This window comes from Schistocerca nitens, chromosome 2, assembly GCF_023898315.1.
Source record: "Schistocerca nitens isolate TAMUIC-IGC-003100 chromosome 2, iqSchNite1.1, whole genome shotgun sequence".
Classification (NCBI taxonomy): Eukaryota; Metazoa; Arthropoda; class Insecta; order Orthoptera; family Acrididae; genus Schistocerca; species Schistocerca nitens.
The window spans coordinates 81,704,978-81,717,372 of NC_064615.1; the positions used below are offsets into that span (position 1 = coordinate 81,704,978).

Genomic DNA, 12,395 nt, shown 5'->3' on the forward strand with positions numbered 1-12,395 from the left:
GTTTTAGCAAGATTATCTACTTGAGCTTGGTCATTCATAAAGCAAATGTAGCATAATTAATTGATAGACTATATTTTTTGTTACTTTGCTAAACTAATAATAACAGTTTCATAAATTCATTCAACAGATACTAATAATGTATGGTTCTAAAGAATTTTTTCATGTCAGTAAAATGTATATTACTAACTGACTTATGACGTTATTTCAGATTATTGACATTATGCTAAATTTATCTTATAGGAACAATTTGGTTACCTGATTTGGGTTCAGAACAATACTAAATGTTGTTTTATGTAATTTAAGAATTTTTTCAGGAAGATAGAGTACATTTCTGGTTGATGAAGACTCATACACAAAGTTGCTGAAACTTGAGTTCTGGGACTTCTGTTGGTACTGATATCTGCAAATTGGTGCTGCAGTCTGTAAATAACATTCACGAAGTTTTGTTTTAATGGGAAGTCAGTGTTATACTACAAAAATAAATAATGTTCATTAAAACATTAAATTAAGTTGCTGTCATTTCTGAACAGAGTATTTATCAGTAATGTCAAGTTTTGTAATGATGAAGAAATGTTTATAAACAGACAAGAGCCCCATTTGAATGTAAATTTGTGATAATTATAGAGTATTATTTTTTATTAATGACAGTTTCTGTTTGTTCAGTAAAAAAACTCAGAGTACATATATTGTTCACAGAGAGCATTTTGTGTAGTTTTAAAAAACAGTTACATTTACAAAAAAATTCTATGGAAATTTCATAAGCTTCATGATGCTTCATGAATGAATGTGAAATAAACAAACAAGATTTTAGAAAGCAAACTTGTGTCACTACTTCATGATAAAGTCTTTCAAGCAGTTCCACATATAACACAAAGAAGCTCACTGGTCTGTACACAGTTCTTACAATACATCATTAGTAGTATATCAGGCACAAAATACTTATTTACCTAGTTATTTGACTGAAGTGAATGTACTTACTTCATATGTTTTGTCATACATCTATGAAGTTGACAGAAATTCATCAGTACAATCTTAAAATTTTTCAGAGGCACTGGGTCAGGTTCTTTACAGAAATTGATTGATGTCAAGACTTGTAATTTTATAATCTACTTTCTTATGACTAGACAATGTTTGTTTAGTTTTATGAATTAAGCAACCTTTACATATTTGAAATTGACAACAGATGTATCACTTCAGTAGTAGCTCTTGACTATAGTTTCTGTCTTCAGCAACAGTTGTTTGCAGCATTGTTCTGGGGTCACTTTGATCATCACACATCTACTAGATAAGCATCAAGAAGTCTTAAGGAAATAGTGTTCAGCAGTTTGTACAGCTGTTAATTAATGATTTTTCATCACTGTGACCTTTAATGAAAAGCCATACAACAGTGGTTGTTTATTTGAAGACAAACAGTTGATGATGGTAACTTTTACAAGCCAACACCATAATCCTAAGAGTCAACATTGGTTTAGAGAAATCAACAACAGTTTGTGAGACTAAGTGAGGTTATTCAACTATGTTTCAATATGTGATACAGCACTGCATGTGTGATGTAGAATAGTTACTGCTTGTCTTCACATCTTATGTACAGTATGTCAATCAGTTTGATCTAGTCAACATTACATTGCAGTCTTTATGTGAATAATACAATGACCACAGTAGACTATTTACACTGCATCATACAGAAAATAAGACATCACTTTATTTTTAATAGTTTTTAGAGATGTTTCATGAATAACATTGAAGCATCCTTGTACTGATTAAAGTGATGGACTGAAGCACTAGAAAAATGCTTCTGAATTGCTTCATTCTCTTTTTTTCTTCTCTGTTGTATTGTGCCATAATAAGGCAAAGTGTGCATTAAGAAACTGTGCTTCGATCCCGTATTTAGTTTCTGTAGCAGAACCATATTTTTGCAGAACACTTGAAAAAATATCACAGTCTTCTGTTCACCTATCTGTGAAGAGATTTTTTGGTTGTTGAGCTTTAGGCAGCTGAGTAACATTACAGTTAGGTATCTAGTCGATGTGATATAGTGCAAATGTGTATTGTTAATGTTGTAAATGTATGTAATTCAGTGTTTGTTCCCTTTTCAGGCATTGTCTTGCGTTTATTTACAGAGAAAACGAGATACGTCTTATTGTACTGAATTAATTCTTATATATCGTTCATTACACATACTCACTCATGACACTATATTTACGCTGTAGTACTGCCAGCACATAAATTTCTAAAGGTGTCCATTGATTTAATACTATTTAATGTAACTGTGTTGGTAATTTTAAGATAACTTCTTTATCATACACCGAAAGTCACTGGTAATTTTAAGAGAAATTTTCAGCCAAGTTAACATTTTGTGGTAGATAAAGTGGATTTATCTATTTTACATATACTTGGACGGATACTCCAAATAACTGCACCTTTGTTAAGTGCTATATGGCGCTGAAACTATTCTAAAAACGAGAATACAGGATCCAGTTGTCCCTCTGCAGCTTCAGTTTATAATTTGTGATTTTTTGTTCTTTGGATTTTAAAGAAAGATATTGTAGTTGAGCTTAGAATACATTTTTGGGACTTGTGAAGAGATAGAGAGTATAGGTATGTGATGTTGGCTATTTAACATTTTATTCTGTAGTGACTTACATTGTATATCACAGTTACCTAACATGTCTAAAAAATGGCAACCATGATAATACAGCCATCGTAGAATGTACAGTGTGTATCCCTACAGGCACGACAACTACAGTAATGTCATAGCATCACAACTGTGCCCTTAGTCGCTCATTTTATACACAAGACGATCTGCTGTTATTATGACTCATTTCATCCCAGTATTAAGTGGCTTAACATGGTGGCAGTTTGTATATACAATCGCTGTAGAGATTTAGTATAGTTTGTCCAACTTTAATCTTGTCTTGAAAACCAGTACTGTTTGTTGTAGAAAATTTGTCCTTCTAATTGCTCTCATTCTAGTATTAGTGGCAACAGTTTTATTCATCTGTGAATCACTTTCACAGTGATGTTCGACATGTCGTTGTATCACAGCTTTAGAACAGAAAACCTAATTTATATATACAGACAGTAACATTCTTATGGGTCTCTTTTGATAAGGGTGGTGGCCTTGCATTATAAACCATACTGGCTTTCACTTGAAGTAGATTTAGAGAAACAGTGGGGACTGAAGCCAGGATGAATGGATGGAGAGTCAAGTCTCCATCGCCCCTCCCACTACCTCAAATACATTGCTAGTAATTGAAAACAGCACAAACTAACCAAATTCATCACTAGTGTACCATACTGTTTTGCCTATGCATTCTCCCAAAGATGTTCTTATGCAAAAAGCTACTGCTACACAGTTAATTCATTTCTCAAAAGCAGTCAACGCAAACATTACATACACTACAAACGCACTACAGCCTGTCATTAGGACTGTGACTATGATGGCTGGTTTCTATTTCATGTCCCAAAAATTAACAGGAAGATGTTTAAAGTTAGCATTGCTCCATAATGTGTGCGACATGAGTGTTCAGAAAGACTTCTCATTCCTCAATAAAGGTAACATTTTGATATATTTCACCTTCTCAATATTTGTGTGTGTATAAGTGTGTGATGGATGAAGAGTTTAATTTGGACACCATCTGTAATTTTGTCAGGTATGGAGTAACTCCTTATTTCCTTTTGGATATGGGGTAGTAATTACTGCTTATCATATGCACTGAATAGAGTATTTGGGCAAGATGAAATAGTCATGAACTGATACTGAAATATTTTTTTACGCACTAATTTTTTACATAGTCTTGGATAGTCTTATTTGTACAGGTTCACAGTGAGTATATTTCAGCCCTGAAATGCCATTCTGGAAAAACTATAAATATCAAGTTATAGCTACCATAACCACTTCATCGTAGGTAAAACACTTTGCATTTGCAGTAATTTTAGATGAGAATTTTGGTGTACTTGAGATGTCATTACTTTTGACGAACAGGGAAAATGTCCCGACTGATTGTAACTTGAATCCCTTCAATTTTCTTAAACGTAGTTTAATATGCAAGTGTAATTTAAGACACAGATTATGTTTTTTATTTCGTAAAATAGGTGTCTCATCCTGTATTTTTACATCCAGGTGTTTAAATGAGGTACACTATTGCAGTGAAATGTATAGCAGTACTGTGAGCATTTACATGCCGGCACTAAACTCGAGTTACATTATTTTTCTGGCTAAGGTGTTTTACGCTGAACGCCATTGCACTCTGTCTCTTTCCCTTTCTCGTTCTCTTTCTTTCTTTCTCTCTCTCCCTCTCTCACTCTCTCTATCGCTCCCTCTCTCACTCTCTCTCTCCCTCTCTCTCTCTCTCCCTCTCTCTCTCTCTCTCTCTCTCTCTCTCTCTCTCTCTCTCTCTCTCTCTCTATATATATATATATATATATATATATATATATATATATATATATATATATATATATGTTATGATAAAAGGATTTGTCTGAAGTCAGTTTTATGTTTTGCTGCACTTTGCACTTCATAAAGAAAGTGGCAAAAATTTTTATGGTTAAATACTTTACGCCTTTCTCTTTCTAACACAGTATTTTATAGTGCTGTTTTGTTCACTACAAATTTCGTGAGCGGTTAAATGTTCTTTGAGGCTTTTGTCTGTGTGCCTGTCTGCAGAGAACCACCTGCAAGGAATTCTAGAGTCGACACCATGTATCCTCTCTACAATACACTTTCTTCCACAGTGGATATTTGGCTCACAATAGGTTGTCATAAGAGATTATTTAGTGAAAATAAAAAACTAAAAATATGTCTCCAAAATTGTTTCATGTATTGTTTTTTCTCATGCTTTATTTCTAGAGGATTGGTCAGGTCTTGTGCGACATACAGTTGGCTGTATTGTGTTGTACTAACTTCCGTGACAGCACGTTTTCAGAAATTCTATTCATAATTTTCAACAAAGTGTTGTTTAAATTTTTAAGTGTTGAAGTTCCTACAATAGGCTTGAATATAGTAACTGCATCGTCAGCAAGAAGAAGTGTTTCACCTTTTTAGGGTTTACTATCACAGATTATTTACACATAACAGGAATGGACCCAGTATCGATTTCTGTGGTACATCCATACAGATTAGCATTTCCCTGAAGAAGCAGTTTCTGTCGATACACTCTCTTGGTTTTTTTTTAACGTGATCCCCTGCATTTTCCTGGTTATATAGGGTAAGAAATTACCTGATAACGTAATATTCCAGTTCCTGTAAGAGCATAATGTGAACTACAAAATCAAAAACCCAATTAGTCGATATTTAACCACTAAAATTTTGCATGATCTGTTCGGGATTGGAAAAATGGCACAAACAGTTAAGTTTATTCTCGAAACAGTCTGAATTACATTTTCCACATTTGCCTTTGATCAGATTTCAAGAGATTTAAAACCTATACTGGACAAATATTTATCAAGGTTACCCATTCATTTAAAATATATAGTGCTCTGTGTGTCAGAAGGATATTACATCAGTTGTTTGACACACCTTCTCGTATAGTTTTAGTTTTAATTTTGGGCAATCTTTGGAGAGGAACATTATCAAGTGAATTGTAGCAATATTGAATAGGTTCAGATTTCGTAACTGTTGAAAATTAAGGAGAGCAGTCGTTATTTACGTTGAGTATCTTTGGATGAATTTTCGTTGGAGATAAACTGCCTGAAAAAACAATATGGTGATTAACGACAGCTGATTTGCTACACTGCGCAGCTTGACTGTAGTTTTTCGGCGGTTTTCTGCACTCGTGGGCGAATCTGCGTTGATCCTTAATGTCCAACTTCAAAATACGGAACAAATCAGTTAATTTCAAACTGAATCAAGGGATTAATTGAATATTCTAGTTGTATGATGTCCAAAATGAGGTTCATGTGACACGTCTGTAGACTGGTTGTACTTCGGAGCAAGCAAGGGATGTGGCAACGACATTGGTGCCACTACCTTGAAAAACAACAGTCAATCATCTGTAATATTTTCCTGATAGACATTACCACCGTTCACTTGTTGTCAAGACGGAACATGACCCGTCACAAGGGGCTTTCAGAGATGCATTTCATCCAAGTTTCAGCGGGATGTAGTGCACGGGGAGGCGAATGAATACACACAAAGAAAAGTTTCGCCATAGGTGTTACCCTACTAGAAGAAATTCGTCATCATGAATATAAACTTACGAGAAACTTTATCATTCAAAGCATAGAGACTCTCGACAAACAGTCTTTCACATTGTAGAGATTGAGAATGATGTTGCGTCATCTGCAAAACGATTCATCATTAAGCACCTGCAATGACACGCACGCATCGAAAAGTACAACCTGGAGAGTACACGCTTAGAAGCATTTACGTAAGTATCATACAAAATGTGCTTATAGATTTGTAACAATAGATCCATTCGGTCATTTGACTATCTATGCATCCACTGGAACTGGTGATCGTCGCTTTGAACGGCTCTGACCTTTGGTTTCGTATCTCAAAGCAAATCTACTTATTTATTAAAAGCTGTATACTCAGGAGTTTATTTACTTCGTCTTGTCTATGCCAATGAATAGGTAGCTGACAATCTAAGTTGGCTGACATGTTAGATACAGTACTACCAAGATGTTGACCATGCAAGAATCAATATGCCTAGACATGTCACTGTTGATACGATATTCCTTCTCCTTCATGTTTACATGACTGATTTGGTAACCGATAGTTCAAGTTGGTAGAGACGTTAGATAAAGCACTACCAGCCAGCACGGTGACCATCGAAGCATCAGCAAGTCCAGACAAGTCATTACGTAATACACTGTTTCCTCTCTTCCTGGGGAAGTACCACTTGCTACTATAACTAGCTTTTTTATGTAGTGGCATACTAAAAGAGAAAAGCGAATCTAAAATTGACATGGGAAAGTGTAATTTTTCCGTAAGTTTATCAACTTTCTTGTCTGTAGACAATAATTATCCACAAAAATTTACCAGCTCTTAAAAATAATGGAAATAGCAATTTCAACACTGTTGAACTCAAAACGTCGAAGAAAAAGTATATTACTGAAATAAAATTCTTTTGAGTGCTAGGCCACGTAATTATGAAATACTGAAACAAATACTGAGGTGACGTTTCGGCCTTCTATGAAACGGCTATCCTCAGGAGGACTAACTGTTTTCAAGTTTCATAACGACGCGGTCTAACAAACAAAATTATTTTATTCTAATTTATACTAGTCGTGGAAGCCTTTATGTTACTTTGTTACTTTACTTTGTCTGAAATAGACAATTGGTGCTAAAACACATGAGAAAAATAAAGGATATATGCTGTACTTTTTATAGTAGCGCTAACAAGATTAATGAACAGTTGTTGATCCAAATTTAGATAATCACAGAATAATCAGAGCTTGTAATTTGGGCCAATACTGCACTCGAGCTCGTCTGCAATGTGTCATTTGCACCTACTATTGTTGACTGTTCGACCTGGAGAAGTGGACGATCGTCTCAATAAAACGATCTCACAGGGAGGGCGTCACAAGGCACCTCCGTAAACAGTAAACTGGCGCAAGAACGTGTACTCACCACGCTGAAATTGTGGAAGTCGCCACCCAAGCTCTCAGAAAGGAGAAATTGTGACACCATTACAGTACTGCTTGGACTCTGGAGTTGCTAATATGACGGAAAAACCAGAGCAGTGACGTCACGAATGACCAACAGTGACGGTCCACGCGTCGATTGGGGAGGGGCAAAACTGCTACCATTCAGAAACGTAGCATACCAGTCCACCTAACATACATACCGCCAAATTTAGATACCTACTCTCAGTAGTCACGCCCCACTAGCCACCTGGGGAGGTCTGCGACCATATGAGCCAAGATAAGGTCACAAGCTGCCATCACTACACTCCGTCTTCACTAGCCCCAAGTCATCCCCTGTGCTGAGTCTGGATGCGGCTGCTGACCTGCCTCTTCACCACTCATGGGTCATCTACTGGGTGACTGTCTTCTGACCCGAATCGCCTTCTTAGTGGACCAGGGTTCGAGCATGGGTTGTTTGGCTGCCCAGCCATCACCTCTCGAGCAGGTGAAGTCTATCGCTGTTCATTGTCCCGTATGGGCATACATTGTTGCTGCCCACCATCAGTACACGCCACCGCCGTAATCCATCCTTGGGGCTACGGTTTAACAGCGAATGGCCAAGTACACTTAGTGCTGAGCGACTGGGGGGTGCAGTGCGCTAACTGATGTACGATGCAGAGCATTCCACTCTGCTCCTGAAATAGTGTTAGAGCCGCCATGCTCAAGGCAGCACCTTGCTATCTGCTGGCATCGCCTGGGGAAAGACATAGCGCTGTCTGCCCGTCGGGCTGTTGGTGACGCCAGCACACGTCTCCAGCCGAGGCCAGCATATGTCACAGAGAGCACCAACCAACTTATCTGCTGTTACAGATCATTATGACATAAAGGGATTTTTCCAACCTGTACTGTTTGCATGACATGTCATCACCTACACGTGACACCACACCATTTCAGACATACTGATCACAACTAGCCTCACCACACACTGTAGCACTCGCTCACCCCGGCCACAACACTACTGACAAAACAGCTTGTAAATTAATCAGAAAGGGAAAAAAGCTGTTCCACTTTTAGTGTGTACCGATTCTCACTAATCCAAGCTGTCCCCTTTGTGGGACATCATCTCACTCTAAATTGAAAGTGCCGTCAATTTCTAATCATTTTGTACGAAATCCTGAGGGGGGGGATGAGGGATGTTTCAGCAGTGTTAACTTCTCAAGGAAGTGATCCGCTCAAGTTTGGTAATTTTATAAACAGTGCTTGTTTTTAAATTTATAGAGACAGTTATCAAAGAGTATGACAGACATAATACAGCAATGCTACTTTAAGGGGGGTAGGACGTCAAACGGGCCGACTTGTAGCAGGAGAGGCACCACAGGACATTTTCATTTCCACTGTCCATACATTTACAAGTAAATTCATAAAACTTTGTCAGCATGACCAGGAAGGATTCAGCATTCACACTAGTAGCAGCGGAAGTTCAAAAACATAACAAAATAATTTTTTTACATGTGATATTTCACCATTTTTTCACTTACTATTGGCTGCATTTGTTGCTATAGGTACAGTTTTTTTCATAAGTAAGAGAGACTGCTCGATTAATTTTGCACAGTATACAAACCATACTTACAGGTGTCTGAAACTCTAGAATCTATTCAATTTATGAAAAAATGAATGATCTGTTACGTTTTAAACTTTATGGTTAGAAAAAAATCAAATTTTGTAGTTAATTATCTCAATTTTTACCACAGTTTTTAATAGATTTGGAAAATTGTAGAGTTTCATACACCTGTTAGCATGGTTCGTATGTTGTGCAAAATTCATCAGAGAATCTGTCTTACTTGTGAAGAAAAATGTACCTATAGCAACAAATGCAGCCAACAGTAAGTGAAAAAATGGTGAAATTTCATATCTAAAAAAATGTATTTTGTTATGTTTTTGCACTTCCACTGCTACGAGTGTGAATCCTGAATCCTTCCTGGTCATGCTGACAAAGTTTTATGAATTTGTTTGTAAAAGTATAGACAGTAGAAAATAAAATGTCCTGTGGTGCCTCTCCTGCTCCAAGTCGGCCCGTTTGACGTCCTACCCCCCTTAAGCCAACCGACCCAACAGCAGGTTACCGAAGATGGTTGCTTGAAATTAATGAATAACTTCGTAAGTGTACATTAGCTCTGGGTCGTGAAGTGTTGTAGCAACTGCATTAAGCTGTAGAGAGCACTGTACTTCAAAAACGCACTAGAAAAAATGGTTCAAATGGCTCTGAGCACTATGGGACTCAACATCGTAGGTCATAAGTCCCCTAGAACTTAGAACTACTTAAACCTAACTAACCTAAGGACATCACACACACCCATGCCCAAGGCAGGATTCGAACCTGCGACCGTAGCAGTCCCGCGGTTCCGGACTGCAGCGCCAGAACCGCTAGACCACCGCGGCCGGCAAAACGCACTAGAACAAGCTGTCCTGGTGAAAACGGTCGTTTCAGTATTGTAGGTAAATAACGCAAGAGAAACCGTGGTCGGCGTTCTGTCATTCCTCGCGGCGCTTCTTTGACGGTAGGTGTTCCGGCGGCATTACGCCAGGTACACGCGAAAGTATAAGATGTACCGGCCCTTCGAACGGCTATCCCCCCTCCCCGTACCTCCTCGAAGCCCCACTCTACAGAAGGGTGAAAGCACAAAACGCAAAGCGATGCGGAGCAGGTAGGCAGCATGTGCGAGAAAGAAGGCAAAAGAGCGAGCAGAAAGACGGCCGCAGGCGGAGAGTGTATGGGGTCGGGAGGGTGGGGGGTGCTGGGAGAGGGGGTAGGGGGAGAGGTCTGTGCCGATAGCGCTGGCGGCTGTCAGCTCCAGCGCCGCTCGCGTGCGTGAGTCTGTGTGCGTGTGTGGGCGTGTGCGTAGTGCGTAGGCGGCCTGCAGACGCCGCCGCCGGGATTCGATAACAATTAATGCAACAGCGCGGCAGCCCCTCAGCTGCGCCGGATAAGCCGACGCTACTACGCCACGCCCAGAAACAGGTCCCCCCTTCCCCTCTTCTTCCCCTTTTTTTTCTATCTTGACTTTTTTATTCCTCCGTATATATTTGTTATAGCATCAGTATTTATTGGGAAAACCTCTGTATGAAAAGCCCTGCGTACATATATCCATATATCGCTTCGATTCCGAATCCTTTGAGAGATATTTACTATCTGTATCTTCGTGCGCGGCCAGCGGCGCTTTTTATTGTGAAAAAAAAAAAAAAAAAAAGAAACCGTAGTCTTTTTTTCTGCCCCGTAGCTAATGTGCGTCTGGCACTTTAGTGAAGTTCCTGCAGTAAGAACTAAGTGACGTTTGCGGCTACACAGCTCGAAATATTCCGTTTATTTAGTGGGTACCGAAAGCATACGTGTAAACATTTGAAGTCTTCGCTACCCTTTCAGATTCACGGATTTCGTTTCCGAATCATCTATGGACACTCGGCGAAAGGACTGTATTTCATTTGCGGTACATTTTAATGCACTCTCGTTCGATGAGAAACATAACACTCTGATGAAATTTCTAGCAAAATTTGTACCGACCTTTCTTCCGACTTAAATATTTATTCGTCCATCACATATTTTTCAAGCTGTTAGTAGTGACATAATCAGATGGTGTATAATTTAGATACTGTTGTGTTCTAGAGTTCATGCTATCGAAAAGTGCAATTATGTAGAAATGAAAGGAAATCACACACCTTCGTGTCACTCTTTATGTGGCTGCGTACATACCATTTACAAGATTGTAGATAACTACTTATTTCAGCAGGAAAAAGCCTTTCTGCATCTAGAGGAGTGTTTCCCAACTTTTCTGAGGCCATTACCCCTGAGTGCAGTCAGATATTAACTAGTTGCCCTACCTCCAACGTCATCAACGTTAATCAACAACTAACATTAAAAATAAAAAGGAATTTTGTGTGCACACTTTTATCTTTAGAATGACAGTAGTTTCTGTAGGTTTTTATTATATAATGAACTAACGTTCTGCTTATTTCTAACGACCTCTTTTTATAGAATGATAATGCACTTACCGGTGCAAATTCCTCTTCAGAAAAGGTAGGTAACTATCCACATTGAGGGTAGACACTTGTTACAAGATGTGCTTTTAAAAGCAACCGACTTAAAATATGTGCGCTAAATTTATTGTCTGTAAATTACTTTAAAAAAAAGTTCAAATGTTTGTGAAATCTTATGGGACTTATCCGCTAAGGTCATCGGTCCCTAAGCTCACACACTACTTAACCTAAATTACCCTAAGGACAAACACACACATTCATGCCCGAGGGAGGACTCGAACCTCGGCCGGGACCAACCGCACAGCCATGACTGCAGCGCCTGAGACCACTCGGCTAATCCCGCCCGGCCAAATTACTTCATTACTGGACTCCTGACATCTGAACTGGTAGAAATTGGAAGACCTTATGCTGCCAATGCATTATGTCTGAGCACTGCTACTAACAATGGTAATGCTGTGTAGGCCCTACAGCAATTTAGTGACCATTACGTAGTTACTGTTGCGTTGTGCCGTCAATTGGGTGGGTTATCTGTTGCCAAATAAATAATGAAGCAGTTTATGGCCAACTGCGGGAACTATTTCCATCTCGGAGAAGTCTTTCTAATGAGATATTAAAACGTATGTCATACGTATGTATCAATTTTCCTGTCATAGATGAATAGCACAAAGCAAACTGTTCGACTACCCTGGTTGGGAACTACTGATCTAGAGAGTTGTCATACATTCGTGTTGTTCCTCACACAGTAAATAATATGAATCGATCTCCGACGAGGAAATTACGAAGGCTGTTCA

At 38.6% G+C, this 12,395-nt stretch overlaps 1 long non-coding RNA gene across 1 annotated transcript in view; it reads right to left on the reverse strand.

Moving 5' to 3' along the window:
• Positions 1-226: 226 nt before the first annotated feature.
• LOC126234278 (uncharacterized) overlaps positions 227-12,395 on the reverse strand; it is a 72,528-nt gene continuing 60,359 nt past the window's right edge. Inside the window, exon 3 of the long non-coding RNA XR_007544703.1 lies at positions 227-420. This is a non-coding gene — a long non-coding RNA (uncharacterized LOC126234278). The remainder of the gene's footprint in view (positions 421-12,395) is intronic.